General features: G+C 29.1%; 1 protein-coding gene across 1 annotated transcript in view; it reads left to right on the forward strand.

Moving 5' to 3' along the window:
• The first annotated feature begins 1,847 nt into the window (after positions 1 to 1,847).
• LOC123299143 (protein sprouty) overlaps positions 1,848 to 17,755 on the forward strand; it is a 70,978-nt gene continuing 55,070 nt past the window's right edge. The window contains exon 1 of the mRNA XM_044881399.1: positions 1,848 to 2,171. The gene's annotated coding sequence lies outside the window, so the exon portion shown is untranslated. The remainder of the gene's footprint in view (positions 2,172 to 17,755) is intronic.

Below are 17,755 nucleotides of genomic sequence, written 5' to 3' on the forward strand. Positions count from 1 at the left end.
AAATAATTATATCATAATATATTATTATTTATTATACGATTTCAAAAATGGTGAAAGCGCAATGAAATAATATAAGGGATATGTTATATAAGTAAAAAAGAAAAATATTATTGTTCCTTGCACCAACACCTTTTTTTTTAATAAAAAGTCATATTGAAGTAATAGTTAAATTTTTTTTTAAATTGTCGCTTTTAACGTAATAGTTAAATTTGTTTTCACAAAAATATGGTAACTTTCCAATTTTCTTAGGTCTTAACCATTAACATTATGAGCCGTCACTGTTATTAGGTTTACATTAAATAAAATTTTGTACATAAAAATAAAATAATTTTCTTTTTAAATATAAAACTTACAGCAAACGGAATAATGAAAAAAATTGAATGAATTGGAATAAATACAGATTTTCATTAAGATACCAAAAATTAAAGATCAACATTGGAAAGACATACAGTTTTTGATAATCATAATATTCTTGACAATTCACTACTGTTCTCTGTATATTTAGCCGAACATTAATCTGCAACACTGTATATATATATTGCAGTCCAATCGTAGAATCTGGCAAACCAAGAAATGGCTTGCAATCTCATGAAAATGCACTATTTCATGTAAGTTTTCCTCGTTTAGTTACATCATCATATGACTTGATAATATACAGACCAAAAGTTAATGGATAATTATCTAGCCATATGGTGCCCGTTGGCATAAATGAGATTTCAAGTCCCGGAAAATTTTTGCTTGCGTGGATAACCTAGTAGATTGTAAATCAATAACGGAGCGAAATTTCTTTGATTCTTTTAGTCAGTCGTTTGGAGGGTTGGTAATTATAGGTTTGTTAATAAAGAAAACTAAGATATTTAAGTTAATGGAAATTAAGTATTTTAATTTTGTAATAGTACATGTAGACCCACAAGTACATTGAATTTTTTAAAACGTGTTTTCTTCAAACTAAATTTTATTATTATTAGAACTTTCGAACAACCTGATATGTTTATTATGTGACTAAAAAACGATAAATGTTGTCTAAATGTCTAGACATTTCATGAAATGGTAGATTTTGATTTGCCTGCTACATATCTACAGCTAGCTGGCTGCTGCTGAATACCGCGTCACGTCTAGATAAAATGCAATATATAATAGAATAAACAGAGAACACATCTGTAACAGCATGATGTACACTTATCTCATACAAACTATACGTATTTGGTTTGATCAGCAGTGACTCGTCTGAATATAGTTAAGTATTATATTTGATGCTGATTTCCCAGCACATTGTTTCAGCATATTTTTTTTATACTAAAAAAAAAAAAATAAAAACAAATAGTAACCATTTTTTTAAATGAAACTGAGACACTTCAAAAATCAAAATATTGTGTTCAAGTGTTAACGAATTTACCAAAGAGTGCGTGTAACTTAACAAAAAGTGTTGTGAAGGAAGATTCACAGAGAGATTCAGCAATACACACAAACAGTACAAATGTTTTCAAAAGTACGTTTTTGTTTATGCGTAAAATAGTGCCGATTATCAAAATAAAATGTATCAACAATTATTATCACGATTAAAATTATTAAAAATATTAAACAATTATTTTGAAATAACATTTGATTTAATATTTTGGAGATATAATTGGTAAAAAAAATGTAAATCGAAAATATAAATAATAATATAAATCGATGTGTTTTTGAAAAATAATGCACGTACGAGAAATTTTGCACTGTTTTTGATAAAATTGGCACCGAGCCATTTATATACATATATGTATTTCGATTTAATTCTTCTTTTTTTTTATGAAAAGTGTTTATTTTTGTTAGTTTGGTAAAATTGAAGTTTGAAATTAGTGTTTTTTTTTTCGCTGTATGTGAGAGTTTTGTTGAATGGGGAAGCAACAAGGATATCTATTTATATTGGAAATTTAAAATTTCATATACGTCACTTATAAAATCGAATCGAAATCAATGTATCCTTGTTCATCATACATTTTCAGTAAATAGTGGTGTCTCTGTTTTTATTTTCAGTTGGAGTGTGTTTGTTTGATTATAACATACAACCACACACACAACCTAAAGTGATTTTAATTATATTTGTGTTGGTGTTGTTTATTTCTGTTATCCTTGTTTTACTTATATATTTTATATATAAGTGGAACAGTGTTCGCCTGTATAACTTAAAGGTATGTTTTTATATATTAATATTAAATTTCTATTTTTGTTTTTGAGAGTTACGCAGTTTTTTCAATGAATGTTTCTTTTTTTAAATTTTAGTGTTTTCAGTTTATGTTTTGTATATAGACTTGGCTTTTTAAATATAATCTATAAACGATTAGACAGACTTTTATAATTATAGATTTTGGATATTATTTTTGTATCAAAATGATTTATATATTATTTTTAATATTTCATTGAATTCAGTTACAATTTTTTTTTTCATTACTTAATTAGCATTTGTTTTTTTAATTCGAACTTATTTTAAGTCAAATTCATTAAAAAATTTAAATTCATTTAAAAAACTACTGTTTTATATTTTAATCTAAGATTATTTAAATATCTCGTTTTGCTAAGTTAAGGTTTTCTTATCTTAAGGAGTTTTATAGCATCATTTTTTGATTTATTATTATAACATAGCAAATACAATGTAAATTTGGTGTAGGTGCTGGGAAGAATAAAAAATGGATTGATTATTAGAAATGATACCAGCGCTTTTCCACCAAAGATACGATAATATCGTATTGCTTACAAATATTTGCAATCAATATTTATAAATATTTGATTGTTAATCAGAAAACTATATTGAAACGACATTTTCGCCGAAATATCGTTGGTAGATTGTTATCTAATACATATATTGAAATCTAGCTAATTTGTTAGAAATATCATTCTTGGAATATATTCCATTGCGCATAATTCGAAAAGGCGGACTAAAGAGAGAGAAATTTAGCTTTTGGTTAATGATTTGATGCTTATAGCGTCGATGTGTGGAATGTACATATGTAGAGTTTGGTTTCCAAGTCGTTTTTTTCCATGTATTTATCGCCCCGTTTAAGAGAAACAGAAAAGAGAAAATTTGTGTAAGCTAACAAGATACACTGATTGCAGCCGACATTGATGTGCTAAGATACACTGATAGCATAGCCATCATTATCAGAGGCAAGTCAAACGGTGGTGGTACCGTTATCGTATCATTCCCCAAAAGGACTAACTCTTAAAGTCTCTAAACTCTTTGGTGAATTAATCTTTTTATCCAGGCAAGGAGTAACCCTAAAGGTGAAACTCACCCGTAATATTTTCGGCAAAATAACAGAGAGCAACTGAGACCTGAAATAAAAGAAAGGCTGGTACACGAGTCCAACCGATCTTGAAATAAATTTATTGCTAAGATCATGCAAAGGTTTTTCATGGAAAAAAGCTTCACTGCGACTGTTACTGAGGAAAAATTATCTGAAATATTAACTGGTCTCACAGAGAACAATCTTTGCAGATTTTGTCGTGAAAAGGAGCAAATCGGAATACACTTTTTGAGTGAATGCAAATGCTTCTCTCTCAAACGACTAAAAACTTTGGATGGCCTGATTTCCACTCAAGTGAACTATATAAAGTATCGTCTAGAAATATCCTAAAATTTATTAAAGCTGCAGGGCTTCAGTCTGGAGCACCTTTTAAGCGAAAGAGGTACAATAGATCAAGAGCTGGCTGTAGTACTAAATATCGACTAAGGCTTACTCCTAACTCAAATTTAACTTAATCGATTTTAATGTAAATTCGATTTGGAATACACAAAATTTTTCGGGTGATTCCTCATGACCCATCAGGAATCATGTTGAAAAAGATGCTCCATATGTAAAAGTAAGTTTAAGCACCATGGGGACAGTTTTGCGTGGAACAGGAAAGTATAGGTGAAAACATGAATGTCACACCCCTTGGTGTTTTACTAGCAAATACTTACAGCGTAGCTGGATACTAACTCGAAGGATAAGTATTCGAAGTGAATTACATAAATGCCGTACAAAAATAAATTATGTAGGGCTTGGTTAAGTAATTGCAGATCAAATTTTTTTTTAAAATTCCGGTACTGAATTTACCGATTTTTGCACGGCATTTATGTCATACTCACCTATACTGCGCAAAACTGACGGCATGGTGCTAAAAGTTACTTTTACATATAGAAGCATTCTTTGTGAGTCATTTTACCCGAAAAGTTTTAGCATCGACTTGTCACACCCCTTGGTGTTTTACTAGCAAATACTTACAGCGTAGCTGGATACTAACTCGAAGGATAAGTATTCGAAGTGAATTACATAAATGCCGTACAAAAATAAATTATGTAGGGCTTCGGAAAGTAATTGCAGATCAAATTTTTTTTTTAAATTCCGGTACTGAATTTACCGATTTTTGCACGGCATTTATGTCATACTCACCTATACTGCGCAAAACTGACGGCATGGTGCTAAAAGTTACTTTTACATATAGAAGCATTCTTTGTGAGTCATTTTACCCGAAAAGTTTTAGCATCGACTTGTAGTCTATTTTAATATTTGATAATTTTTAATATGTATAAGGAATTTTCTACAATTCAGATTACTTTAAAAACGTAATTTCACAAAACTCTTGGAACGGTGTTGATCCATGGATGAAGTCTTGGTCTTGCAAGTCTGTCCTATTGATTCAATGTACAAATCGTTATTTATATATGTTGTACTTTTTAAAGCAACCTAACTGATTATGTTTTCCGTAAATGAAATTCATTCAAATTGTCGTAGTATAAACATTTCAAGGATAAATAATTTAAAAATAGATAAAAAAATACATACAACACCACACATGTTTTTTCAATTAAAGCATTTTTTTTATATTCATTTTCAACATTTTATAATATTCTTTCTATTCATAATTAATTCATTAAAATATATACATTATTATAATTATTATAAAATCATTAAACAAAATGTGCGTCATAAATTCAATGAATATTTCAAACAAATTAATTAATAAACATTAAGTACTGTATGTATATTACATCTATAGAGGAATGGGTGTGCAATGGGGGAGACTTACAGCACCATAGAATATTATACATAGAGAACGCCATGGCCTAAAATTTGCATATGATGAATGAAAGAGGAGACTGTCAGTTAGTTCCTTGTTCTTGTCTAATCCATATGTCATTGACGAGATATTGTTTACATTATTGCTATCAAATAAAAAGGTATTTCAAAAACGATTTATGGAATATTATTTAATACATTAAAAGTTTTTCAAAAAGTAGAAACATCTTTAAAAAGTAGAAAGTAGAAAAACTTTTGCATTTTTCAGAAAAACTAATACAAAACTGTATATAACCTCTTGGTACAAAAATAATAGAATAGTAGCAGACACAAAATCTCTATCATAGCATCATATGATTATGGCATATGACTATGACAAGGACACATAGGAACTAATTGGCAGTTATCTCTCTTATTCATCATATCGTATCCACTTACAGGATAGCAGATTCTTGCCTTGCTTTTGCTCATTACTATTTGCAAGTTCTAACTCTTTGTGTATAAGTATTTTTTTCTTTATAAAGTAGGGCGAAACGAGCTACTCTCTGCTACAGGGATTAATCATTGTTAGTTTCTTGAATAAGGTAGAACTAAGTAAAATTAATTCCTTTAGGCCATCTATCTTGGAAGTTTTCCCGGCACGTATACTTTATGTGTTTGCTGCGTCCATTTTTGATGATTTATATTACCACTGTTAACATGATTTTCACTATTATAGAGATACTGTATTTGACAATCTTTGTTAAATACACTTAGTGCTATCAGTTTAGCATCTTACTCTTTAAATGCATTGGTCTTGGTCTGGTAAGTTTTGTTTGGTCTTGCATGTGTGTAAGATCAAGATCAAAGTACAAAACCATGTAAGCAAGACTTGGTTAACTACAGAAAAACTGAGATTAATATGTAAGAGAAACAGCAAAGTAGAAGTCTGAGAATGCAAAACTAAAATTAAAAAACGCGATAAAGTCAAATTAACCCTTCTTCAATCTTGGAGTCCATCACTAATGATAAGTCTTATTAAAAGAAGATGCAGCTTCAATATCTTGATACCGAAATAGGTGCAAAACACTCAAAGCATCTCTGCCGAATGACTCCACTTTCTCACCTAACCAAAAAGAATCACTTTAAGTTAGTACTACCGTATTTTTAAAGAAAACTCTCAAAATTTAAGGCTTGCATGCAGCAGAGAGTAGCGCACATATCGCTCTGATTTACAAATCTTGCATACTTCATTGATTTCGTATAAAAACTTTGCTATGAGTCGTTTCTTAGAAATATTTCTTTTGAAGCAATCAGTGAAAGAAGCGGGAAAACATTCCAAGTTAATCTATAGCTTTACGTGTAACCTTAAATTGAACCCAGCTACCATTCCTAGAATTGTTTGAAAGTTTGGAAAAGCCTATGACTTTTAGTTTCTCTCAAATACCTGTATTTAATTGTTCTCTCCATGTAAGTGGTGTCAATGTATATATGCCATTCACGTGCGTACACTTGATTGCTATTTATGTTTGATTAAAGTTTGCGTTGTATCTGGGCTAATATTCGTCTAAAGAGTATGGAAGACTTTTATTTTATTTTTAAAGACCTATTTAAGGAAATATCACATAAAAATGTCTAGAAAAACCAAAACTCCAAGGGGTGCAGAAATTTCATTTTTGTGAATAAAACTAAACAGAAAAAGTGATTTTTATTACATCGGCATATATTTTTGGGTTTGTTTTTGAAGCTCTTCTTTTCCACTTTTTAACTCCTTTAAACATCCTGCCAACTACTTCTTTCCCACTACATCATTATGACACGTTTAAGGACAAACAAAAACTGAATCCACTACTCTCCCTTCACATTTATCAATGGGATTTGATATTTTTGAATATAAATTAATTTATTATTAATAATTGTATTATAAAATAAATAAACAACATTTTTTCCTGTAAATTTAATTATTAAATTTATAATGAATCAGGAAAATTATATAATTTAAATTGATTATCATTCATTATATTTTTGTTGATTAAATTTGTGGAATTTCTGTTGTTTTTGTGCGAAATAAACTTCTAATTTGCATAATACCTTGAAAAATGTATTGATATTGGTTTCAGAACACGTGCATTCCTTTTGATACAGGATTTATGAAGAATTTTTAAATCAATGTTCCATTTAAAAGGTTTAGAATAAGTATAAATCATAAAACATAAAAAAGTACTTTCAATTTTTATACAAGTAGATGTGTTTAAACATTTAGCTGCGCTTCCACTATTTTTAAGAGCCTGTATATGAACTAGAAAAAACTTTTAATAGTTAAAAATCCATAAATCCTACCGTTTGACCTTTTATGGATAAATATGACTTTAATCGTGCGAGTAAGATAAAAATCTAGTTAACATTTTTAAAGTTGTGTGAAAAGTATGTTGATCGATAATGTAGGTGGACAAGCCTTCAGTTTAAGTCAGCCTGTTTATTCATTTTCTTGGTATTTTGATTATTATAAGAAAACTTCAATTTCTAAGTTTTTATTAAGTATTTTCAAGAAAATTGTCTGCATATTTAAAAAAACCTTCAAAACAAATAATTTGAAATATCATATCAGTTTACATACAAAAATAAAAGTTTATTATTTGGTTTTATTTAACAAGAAATAATTAATAAGGCGGCATTAATCTATTTTTTAATATTTTATTATTACGTTTTAACTTTCATGTCTGCGTCTAATCATAACTTTACTTTTTAATGTGAACAATAGAATCGTTTGACGAAAAATAACAATTTTTCAATTCTATATTTTCCTTTTGAAACAACTTTTAGTTTTTAGTTTGATAAGAAGAAAGCTACCTGCCTGCCATAAGAACAAAAAATAAAAAAGAGATCTTGAGCTGCCTTTTTCATCTTTTCAAGTTTTAAAATGTGAATGGATAAAATTGAGTCTTGAATTTTGCTTAAAACAAACTAAAACAAAGCTACGAATCTTATATTTTTTGGTTCACATAAATTTGTTCCGTTGGTAAATGTAAAGGATATTCGATGAGAATATTTCATTCTTGGTAGAAGTAGTAGAAATCGTATAATGCCAAGAATACTGCAAGACCTATGTTGTTCCTAGTTTCATTTTTAATTCTTATTGCTAGGAATTATTACCAGTGGTATTATCACTTTTAGAAAGATTTTTCTTAAAAATTCAAACAAATTGGTGACGTAGAGATTGATGTAACAGCAAAAAGTATTCAAAAATGTTCGAAATGAAGCTGGTAAGAAAAAGTACTCATCCAGTAACAGAGAAGTAACGTAATTTAAAAATATTTTAATGAAATGATACGAACACGGCCTGATGGCAACGTTCTCGATAGTTAAGATGGCTGAATTTTGGATATTTCTTCGGAGCGGTTGCGTTAATTAACGAGTAATTCATTCATTCTTGAAGTGTGTGATGTGCAGTTTTTTTTTTGGGAATACGTATTAATAAATGCAGTAACCAAAATCGCTCTCAGTTACCAAACGTATGTCAATCTTATCTAATTTCTTTGGCCTGTCCTAGAAAAAATAGATTCAATTTTTGTGAGAAAGCCATATATTGATGATGATTGCGACTGTACAAGTCATAAAGTCCCCATTTGTTCGGCTAATCGATAATTATCTATGCTTAAAGACGTTGCTGCGCTACAATATTGTAAAAAATATTTTGTATTATATGCTCGGTAAGAGTATATAAACTTGTTGTCAAATGAGGAATATTTTTTGTCTAATACTGTGCACAATTCTAATAATGTTTACAATGCTTCTACTATAGTTGTTTCTGTGGCGGTTGTAATGTTACAACCGCAATACTATAGTTGTCTTGTCCACACAAGTATTTCCGTATCCCCTCCGTAAATAATTTTCAATTGTTTTGTGTAAAATATAATAATTTAAAGCGCAATCAGCTCATAAACGGTGATATAAATCGCCTTTAAATTTTAACATGATGTGTATTGTACATTTAATTACTTTCCAAGTTTTGTAAATTTCTGAATAAATTGCAATCGCGGAGCAGCTACCTTAAATCGCACCAATATAAAATAAAATATATAATATTAAAAATAAAATATTTTATATTTGTATGATAAACGTTCGTGTTATATTTATATATTCGTGCACAATATATAATATATATATATATATATATATATATATACATTGAAGAGTACAAGTTGACTTTATTACTAAGGATATCCTAATTATTAATTAATGGACAATTTCCCGGAAAATGACAAATGACATCACATACATTCATACATGCATGTATACACGTTAATATTTATACACAGTATATGTATTCACTCTACACTTACATACAATACGTAAAAATACCTACCTACTAAATACAGGGTGTACCTATATACTAGTATTACTTTTATTCATACAACAACTAAAATCGGAGATAACGACACCGGTTATAAAGAAAATCCGGTTATAATGACGAAAATTAATGGGTATAACGGTTATAAGAACATATTGGCTATAGCGACCAATATTCATTGTAATTATAAAAGCAAATATATCGATTACGTGGAAGTTTTAAATTTTGCAATAAAAATTGTATTTTATTTTAATACTCAGTTTAAATCCAACTCGAAAAATTGCGATATTTTTATTTTAACCAAGGCCAGCACTCAAGGTAAATCTGGACTTACTAGAAACATCAAGATATTTTTGGTAATTTATTAAATAATTTTTTAGTTAAAGTAATTTAATAATTTATTGCGAATAGTGCAGATGCGGATTGAGGCTTTTGCAAAAAGTAATAATTGTTAACTAATTCGTATATAAAGAGGTTATTGATCTAAAGTTTTGTAAACCGTTGTGCCAGACTAATTAAGGATGTATGACGACGGTAATGAGAACACAAATTTATAAAAAATATTTATTTTCAATTTTGATGGTGAATTATGTTATAACTTGATAATTAATAGTCATCAAAGTTGAAAATCAGGTACAAATAATTTTAACCACAAGTCTAGCTTTGCCTTGGCGCTCATACTACCTTCAAAGATTTTTTATAATAAAGTATGTCAATTATACGAATCGCTTTGAAAAAATCGATTGATATCTAATATCCCCCAACGCCAATATTTTTGCGTATTTTAACTATCTCTTTGCCCAAAAAATGTTCGATGATCGATTTTTGTATATACTAACCTTGATTTTATGAATGGCCAGCGCCTGTACTATTAAAATCTTTACATAGACATTAAAATACCTACTCACTAGGCACTATTAAAGAGTACCTACTAGACGTAACTAGATATTCCTGGTTACATTTAATAGGTGGTTGTAGTTAATTCATTAATTTATTGTGATTTGTGATCTATTATACTTTATAAACGTGCGTAGAAGCATAAATGTCTTCCCACCAAAAAGTTTTATAGAGTGTTTTGATATCCACTGGAATCGTTCCATTACAATATTCTCATTTTAAATGATCAAATGAAACCAATCATTTTTTGTTGATTTCTTGCAAGTTTTAAAAAATCGTGTTTTTCCAAAATCAAAATTTGTATGGCCTTATTTGAATAAAACTCAGTTTATAAGATAATAAGGGAATTGGTCATGTTACCCATAAAAATGTAAAACTAGACTTGATACCATGACAAAATTAGAAAGTGAAATTAATATATTGATTAAAAAACGAAGAAGTTATAAGCAATCAAAGATTGCCTTTAGAAAATTTCTCATCTCCTTTTAGCAAAACAAAGTTTTATATGTAATCTCTATGGCAATACCCACGTATGGCGTCACTAGTAAGTATCTTCCTCTTTCTTTAATTAGGAATTTTCACCTTTCTATTCGTGAAATAAGAATTCTTCATCTGAAGTGATAAAAAAAATTAGTTCGATCCCCTATTGTATCGCAAAGAATACAAAAATTACAAAAATTGCGTTGATTTAATGACTAAACGAGTAAGATATCATTTTTGTACAAGGAGGAATATAAGTAGGAGAAACAGTTTAGAATATTGAAGCCAGCTTTTTTCTAGAATTATTTTCATTATTAGTTAGTTCGACAAAAATGAGCAAGAGCAATGTTGAGAGAGGCCTGACAAATTTTTTATTACTCCTCCAGTTTAAAATTGTTTATTGACTTTTTTTATTAATTTAATTGGAAGATAATCGACTGTACGAAACTGTAGACGTCGATCCCACTTATCAAAGTGGCGTGCCTATACTCCGACACTTTGGAAATTTAAAATATCAAAGTGTCCGACTACGTATGCATCGCTTCGTTTAATGTCAGATAAAAGTCTACAGAGAACGCAAAGTCGATTATTATACTATTATTAAGTGGAAATTTTTGTAACCAGAAAACAAATTACATAATTTCATTTGAACTGTCTCATAAACTATATTTTAAATATAGTAGTTAGTTAGCAGACATAATCAATTCATAAATTATTAATTTCGTAAGCAAAATTATTGATAAGAAGAATAAACATGAAATGCCGAAAAGAACTTTTTATCACATACAAATAATAATCAGTTCTCTAGAGTTATATAGCTCTTAATAATCAACTGAATTGTTGAATTTTTTTTTATTTTAAATATTTTATTTCAACTTGACATCTGTAATAATATTTTAAATATTATAATTGATGGCTAAGCAAACAAATAATTATAATTTGTAATATTAATAGCTTTGAATATCTTATATACAAGTTTAATAAAATAATGTACGTTAAATGTTGTTTTGAAGAGGATTTTACAAATCAAGTCATTCCATTTTTATACCATGTATATGAAATATACCAAGGTATACTAAGTTTAGTCCCAAGTTTGTAACGCTTAAAAATATTGATACTATAAACAAAATTCAGATGCAGAGTTTCTGAGGTATCGCAATATTTGGATCGATTTTAGTCTGTATCTGAAAAGCTATTCGACCAGTCATCAAATGCACCCGATTTTTTTACTCTTTGGGTCAAAATTACCTTATATACTGAATTTTATCGAAATTGGAGATTAAAAAAATTTCTCAATTTTTTGAAAGTTTTTTAAGGGGTACCACTTTGAAAAAATCGAGAAATACAAAAAAAAATTTTGTTTTGGAATTTGATAAAACTCGGTAGATGGGGTAATTTCAATCCAAAAAGTATAAAAATCCGGTTAATTAAATGATTGGATGCAGAGTTTCTGAGATATCGCAATATTTGGATCAATTTTAGTCCGTATCTCAAAAACTGTTCAACCAGTCAGCAAATTTTGTTCTCAGGGGAGCCTATTACATTATTCACGAATGGAATGATTTGGTTAAAATAACAAACAGAGTAAAGGCCGAGAGAAATTTCATTTTCAACCAAACCTTTTCAATCTAAATCAAATATATTTCCTCAAGTAATCGTATTAATACTTACTTACCTTTAAGTAAGTTACTGTGCTTTAAGAATTTTAAATGAAACTTTATTATAAATTGAAACTTTCAGATGTTGGATGATTGTTTACTATATTTTATTTCAATTTTTATCAAGAGTATATCTGTTAGTCGTAAAATCAAAATTTCATTTTTTTTTTAAATTTGTTATTAATTAAGTTGATTAAAAATATTAATCAGCTTTTTATTATGGGTATAATTAATATTATTTATCAGATAATTATAAAATAAAAAATATATTTGTAATATATTTTTGAAACGCAAACTAAAATTGTCTGAAATTGATCCAGTTAAAATAAGACAACAGGAAATGGTGATAATGTAATCTGATCAAAGGATGTGTATACAGAATATATATATATATATATATATATATGGTCAAAAGGGCATTCACAATACAAACGTACTGTAAATAAATACAATACGTTGCTTTGTACAAAATTCAGTGACGGTATTACAAAATTAGTGCAATTTCCAAAAATCATAAAACTTCCCACATTGAACAATCAAACCTAAAACCTTTAACTACACGATAAGAAATGTATGGCGTTTACTACAGTGCTGGTATGGTATAGAAACAGAAAACATTCTGATCTTGTAAAATCGTTGTATATAAATCTAAAAAAAGTGTTCTTTAATCGGTCTAGTTATAAATAGCTGTAACCAGCTTCACTAGACAATTACAAATCTGTGGGTAGAGGGAGAAGCTTAATAGGGTATTCCACTATTTTTGAAAAAGTACTTCAAAATGTTGATTTTGCTAATAAAAAGCCACCAAAAATTTATTTCGGAAAAATACACACGCTTTCTTGCCAAAAACTTAAATTAAATTTTAAAACTTTTTTAAACTGTCAAAAACGCGGGCATCCAATTTGATGACTTAATATGGGTATCACTATATGAAATAACACAAATAATTTTGAAAGATATATTCATAGACATCTGATTATAATAAATATAAATACTTATTATCAATGTATATATTATACCCAGCTGTCTACACTGAACTAACTGATGGTCTATGACTCATACCGCTATGACATCACAGCAGGGCTTACCCGCGTTTTAGGTCACGTGACATACAGTTTAAAAATTACTATTTTTAATTTAAATATTTTAAAAGAAAAATGTCCTTTTATGACTCGAAATCAGAATATTTAAGTATATTTTTACACAAATTTAAACTTTTTTAAAATTTCATGATTTATTTTTGACTAACGATAATACTCTATTATCTGCTAGGTACATACTGCTTGAATATGTTATTAGATTAGGCCAAGGTCTTAAGGTATACTCTCGCCTTAAAATCGAAATAATTCTTTTTTTAAATTGTTAAATCTTCAAAATTTTAGGTTCTTGCGTACATATTTAGGAATGACTATCCAATTTTTATTAGAAAAGCTTCTACTGGTAAAGTTGCTAATACATTCGATTATTATATTACAAGTAAATACATCTTGATAAACTCATCTTTCAAAATAAACAAATTTCATCCAAAATGGGTTATCCGATTGAAAGAGTTTAACCACTTTAAGATTGCAATCTAGGTTAGGATTGAGTTTCTGCACGGAGGTGGAACCATAAGGTCTGTTGTGATACTGAAAAGAGAGTTGTCCCATTCTCGGTCACTAATCCAGGAACCATTTGAAGCTATTAAAGAACGCCAATAGTGTTTTGACGTCAACCGATTTCAGCTCGGTCTTCAGACTGTCATGAAACAGTCTCTCCGTTTCTGAAAGACGTAAAAGAAAGGCTAACTCAAAGTCCACCTTTTCATGGTAAGAGCTGGGCAGTGATATAAAAACCAAAGAAATCTCCTATCAAATAGAAACGCATGGATATTTTAGAATTGAACTAGCTGTTAAACCCGCTTCGCTGGGTTGTTTTTGCACATTTAAATATCAAAATTGTTAAATGAAAGACTTTTTTTTAAATTCTCTCTGTGTGTACGGAACAGTAAGATTTTTTTGGCCGATCCCAATACTATGTCTACACTCTCTGTGTGTACGGAAAAGTAAGGGAAAGATCGATAGAAACCCATGGAACATTCCAGAATATTCGAGACAGTTCTAGAAAATTCGATAGAAATCCATAGAACATTTCAGAATGTTCGAGAAAATTCTAGAAAATTCGATAGAAATCCATAGAACATTCCAGAATGTTCGAGAAAATTCTAGAAAATTCGACAGAAACCCATGGAACATTCCAGATTGTTCAAGAAAGTTTGATAAAATTCAATAAAAATCCATACAACATTCGAGAATATTCGAGAAAGTTCTAGAAAATTCGATAGAAATCCATAGAACATTCCAGAATGTTCGAGAAAATTCTAGAAAATTCGATAGAAATCCATGGAACATTCCAGAATTTTCGAGAAAAATCGAAAGACATTTGCGCCAGTAGCGCCATCTAGTGAAAATTGTACTATTGACAGTGGGGCCTATTGTACTATTAGAACTATTTTTTTAATCTATTTTCTATGAATTCCTAGATCATTTTTAATTCCACCCCCACCAAACTCCCTTATTCACAATGGGAGCCTAAGGGCTACCCAATGACATAATCCCCTGCCGAAGGTCAATGGTTAGTTTTAGGGAAAATCGGGGACATACAAACAAACACTCTCTTTTTATATATATAGATTGCAAGTAAAACAATATAATGAACCGCTACTGATTGATTCATAGTGATATTAAAACTAAGTTAGTTACATACAAAAACTATGTCATATCCGGTCGATTTGATTCAGACCAACATATTATTATTATGATTATTATTAGAATAATAGTAAATATTCTACTAGCATTTGTAGTGATAGTGAGTGACCAGCACACAATCAAATCATATTATAAAGTTGAGTTGACTCTCTAAATCAAATCTAAATAAATATTATAGTTAGTATTTTATTAGTCATTTTTTCTCCAAAAGTATAGACATAGGCAATGTATCGAAAGTCAACGTGGAATGTGTAATAAATCCGTTTCAAGGACCCTACTGTACGATTTAGGGGATGTCTCAGTCTGAAATATATTTTTTGTATTCACTCGCTTTGAGGGACCCAGTTCAAATGAGCACATTTCAGCTGATTGAATTGGGAATTTCCAGTGGAAGATCCGCTTTTTTCAACGATTTGATGGCTTTGAACTTCTGTGTAGCGTCTCCAAATTGACCTAGAGGGTTGAATTCGTAATTATGTCTAGTTTTTTGTTATGGATGTGCTTTTTGGGAGTGTCTCATACTCCTTTACCCTTTTTACGTCGAAATATTATGATTCGATTTTTTTTATGATTGAATATATGTCCAACTTTCCCAGCTTTCGTATGAAGGTTGGGTGAGTGCAAAGGATGTAACTTATCTTTATTATCGTTATCTTTCCAACCTTCTTTTCTACTTTTTTTATACCGAAATATTGTTTTTCGGGATTTAAAAAGTTTGGTGCATCTTTACCATTTCTCTTAATGGTGTTAAGAAGATTAATAATTTTTATGTGAATTGATTTTAGATAAAGGAAGTGCTGTTTTGATATTCCTTTTATGTCGGTATTTTATGTTTACATAAACATGAAAAAGAAGAATCGCATTTCAACAGAAAGAATGAGGTGGGAATATGACTTTAGTGATGGAGCCCTGCTACTCATGAGATTTTTGTATCTTTATGTATCCTATCTATGAAGTCAAGTCAATTACATTTTAACTTAAATGTTATTACTAGTACTGTATGTTTAAAAAGTACCATATCTTGATAAATTGGTTAACGATGGGTTGTCAGATCTCATGTTTTAGCGCGATAGATCTGATACTTTTCACTCATTCGATCGTGGCTCTACCCATTTTTACTTAATCTACTTCTTTTGAAATATTTCCTTCGTATAGGATTTTCAAACGACAGGTACTTAATTCTCGACTAATCGCTATATGAATTTTTAAAATATTTTTCGTTCAAAATTACTCTATATATCAAATTCTTAGGCAAATAGTTGCTTGTGATTTTTTCGATTTTCTCAAAGAAAAATGTAAAAAAACAAGAAAAAGTAATGTTGACCCACAAAATTCAACAATTAGGTTTATTTCTGTATTGATCGATATGACTTTTATGCGTTACCTCGGAAACTAAGTCTAGTCGTCGATTTTTCAAAGGGGTACGGAACCCTTAAGAAAATTTGGGTTCTAATTAATACAGGCAAGGTGTTACCTATTGCTTTTTGAACGAAACAATCTGTGCAACCTTGCTGGTATCAAAAAGGAGGATAATCCAGTTATAAAAATATGGTTGGTAGATAATTTTTTTTTCACGGTATTATATTTCAATTAATATTTATATTCGTACGTAAATTTTTATACCATGTATATGAAATATATACAAGGTATATTAAGTTTAGTCACAAGTTTGTAACGCTTGAAAATATTGGTGTTCATAAAATCACCTAATTAGTCTGTTTTCGGTTGTCTGTCCGTCTGTCTGTCATCACGATTACTCAAAAACGAAAAGAGATATCAAGCTGTAATTTTTATAGCGTGCTGAGGACGTAAAAAGTGAGGTCGAGTTCGTAAATGAGCAACATTGATCAATTAGTCTTGGGCTCGTAGGACCCATCTTGTAAACCGTTAGAGATAGAACAAAAGTTTAAATGTAAAAAATGTTCCTTATAAAAAAATAAACAACTGTTGTTTGAAACATTTTTTTTCTAAACATCACTGTTTACCCTTGAGAGCGCATATTATGCGCAAATTGTACAGTATGTATTATATAGGAATATCAGTTATATGTGTGTGACATGTATGTATGTGTAATGAGACAGACTAATCAACACTATCTATACATGGTATGTCAACAATTAACTCAGTCAATTGTTTGTTTTCACTTGTTAAATACCAAAGTCAGCCAAAAATAATTATAATTTTTGTTTATTGTAAACTTTTTAAAGTTGTATACTGAAAATTTACTCTCTAAAAAAACAAAATTTTTATATTTGAAAAATGATCTCTTTGAAAGTTGATTTGAAGGTAATCACTGAGACTACTGTATGTAATAAGTTGCACATTTGTATACAAAATTATAATTTTATCAGTTTTTGATGATTCAACAATTGTTTAAAACAGCAGATAGATTTTATTCTTTTTTTTTTCAATTCTTAGAAATTTGTTTAGATATAAAATAAATTTATTATAATTATTTTTATCAACTTGAAAGAAGTTGAAATTATTAATAATGAAAATTTTATCTTATCAAAATTAATTGTAAGGTAAACTATTATTGTTTAATAAAAAAAACTCGACTACGTAATAATGAAACAAAAGTGATAAAATTTTACTTCCTAATGT

The sequence above is a fragment of the Chrysoperla carnea genome, chromosome 4, assembly GCF_905475395.1.
Source record: "Chrysoperla carnea chromosome 4, inChrCarn1.1, whole genome shotgun sequence".
Classification (NCBI taxonomy): Eukaryota; Metazoa; Arthropoda; class Insecta; order Neuroptera; family Chrysopidae; genus Chrysoperla; species Chrysoperla carnea.